Below are 2,598 nucleotides of genomic sequence, written 5' to 3'. Positions count from 1 at the left end.
TAAGAATGTTTCAATGGTTGGAATGAGAGTTTAGGTCAATATAACCATGATGGATATAAGCATTGTGTGGTAACACATATGTGCATAAGTCATATTCCTTAATCCGAAGTTTGCGAACTTTGTTGATTGCGAGAAACCGTAGGAATTGGCTTTGCCAAGTCCGCGAACTGACGGAAGTTCTCTTACCGAGAATTTCTGCTGGGATTTTCCAAAAACTCGTTTGCGTGTTTAGTCCGCGAACTCAGTCCGCGAACCTAGTCCGTGAACTGGCGGAAGTCCCTTGCCGAGATTTTCTGCTGAGTTTGGAAAACTCTACTGGTTGCTTTAAGTCCGCGAACTTGTTTGCGAGCTTGAGTGGGTTATGATCTAAATATTTGCTCTGAACATGAAACTTAAATTACTAAGGAATGCAGTATGCAAACCGTGGCTATAAAGTTCATGAGCCGATTCAAATCGAATCGAATCATCTTTGTCTCAATTGTATCTTGTGTAGTTACATAAGATCTCATAGCAATTGAAAAACTCTCTAACTAGTTCATTTGAGTCAATTGAACTAGTTATGGTGAAGAAGAACAAGGTTAATATGAAAGGCTCATATGGTTAACCTTTTGGGTTACTATGTTGAACCAACACACGTACACGTTTGGGCACGGTTTTCACAAACCCAGTATACGTATATCTCAAGTGTGTGTGACAAGCTAAGTTTTCGATCTAACGGTTGAGAAATATTAGCTTGAATCTAAATCAGGTTTTCATCTAACGGTGAATATTGATTGCTTTGTACCTAAGGCAAAACCCTGATTTGAAGACTATATAAAGGAGACATCTAGCATTGATCAAAACTAATCCCCATACGTCTGTGTGATACTAGTACGCTCGCTAGAGTCTAATCTCCTCTAACCTTTGGTTTTCTTTTCTAAAACCAGGTTAACGACTTAAAGACTTCATTGGGATTGTGAAGCCAGACCGATACTACTTTTATCGTAGTTGTGTGATCTGATCTTGCATCTTCTATCGTACGAGTACAATCTATTGATTGGCTTGAGATCGTGAGAGTTCTCCGATAGGCAAGATAAAGAAGTCACAAACATCTTTGTCTCACTGTTTGTGATTCCTCGACGTCCTCTTGTTTACACAAGTAAGACTGTTGAGAGGTGATTGATTAATCTAGGTTGTTCTTCGGGAATATAAGACCGAATTATCAATTGGTTCCTGTTCACCTTGATTTCATATCATAAGACGGAACAAAAACCTAGGGTTATTATGTGGGAGACAGATTTGTCCTTTGATAGACTTTTCTGTGTGAGACAGATTTGTTTATTATCAAGTCTGCGATTTTGGGTTGCAGCAACTCTTGGTTGTGGGTGAGATCATCTAAGGGAATCAAGTGCGCAGTGTCCTGCTGGGATCAGAGGCGTAGGAGTACAACTGTACCTTGAATTAGTGGGAGACTGATTGGGGTTCAACTATAGTCCAGTCCGAAGTTAGCTTGGAGTAAGCTAGTGTCTGTAGCGGCTTAATACAGTGTATTCAATTTGGACTAGAACCCGGAGTTTTTCTGCATTTGCGTTTTCCTCGTTAACAAAATTTCTGGTGTCTGTGTTATTTCATTTTCCGCATCATATTGTTTATCTTTATAATTGAAATAATACAGGTTGTGCGTTAAGGTTTAATCGATTAGAGATCCGACCTTGTGGTTGTTGATTTCATTGATTAACACTTGGACATTGGTCTTTGGTACCGTCCAAGTATTACTTGTGTTTGATTAGGACTCACTGATTTCTATTAGCTTGAGTAATATCAAAAACAAGAGAGAGATATTAACTCCTTTAGATACTTTTATCTAGATTGAGTCTGACTGTCTAGTTGATTCTCTAGGAACGTATTTCGGAGTTAGTCCATACAGATTGCTAAGCGAAATATTGGGTGGTGTTGTTAGACCCCCGCTTTTTCAATTGGTATCGGAGCAGGTAAACACGTTTAATACCTTAAAGTCTGTGTTTGTAGCGATCTGACTCTATAGACAAGTGTAGATGGTGGATTTTCGACAAGGGCTAAAATCGTAAACTCATAATTAGACGAAGCTCTGATCCAGCAATCAGACGTGAGTATTGAGACGCGGGTCTCTCATCGAATTCTCAACGGGGAGTACATTCTCTCAGGAGTACATGTAGATATGTAGTCTCACGACTGGACAACGGCATATCTCCTGAATACTGAACACTTTCAGTGATTATTTCTATATAGTATCACGAGATAGACGGCTCATAGACAGCTTGCTCTGCTAGTATAGAGCGATAACGTCTTCAGGAACAAACAACGAGTTTACCCTGACTATATAAAGGACATGACTTACCGACAAGCTTATATCGGGATAATTAATGCTCCTAGACAGCTTGCTCTGCTAGTATAGAGCCACAAAGTTAATTATTCCTAATTAAGAATAATTCTGCCGTGACATTCACTACTGAATTCCCGGAATAATCTATTATTGCTCTTATTCCATGGTCGAATCCACGACTGGTCCCATGGAATGGCAATAACGATTGCTCCTTTTCCATGGTCGAATCCACGACTGGTCCCATGGAATGGCAATAA

The sequence above is a fragment of the Papaver somniferum genome, chromosome 5 (assembly GCF_003573695.1).
Source record: "Papaver somniferum cultivar HN1 chromosome 5, ASM357369v1, whole genome shotgun sequence".
In the NCBI taxonomy this organism is placed as follows: Eukaryota; Viridiplantae; Streptophyta; class Magnoliopsida; order Ranunculales; family Papaveraceae; genus Papaver; species Papaver somniferum.
This window is presented reverse-complemented; position numbering follows the sequence as displayed.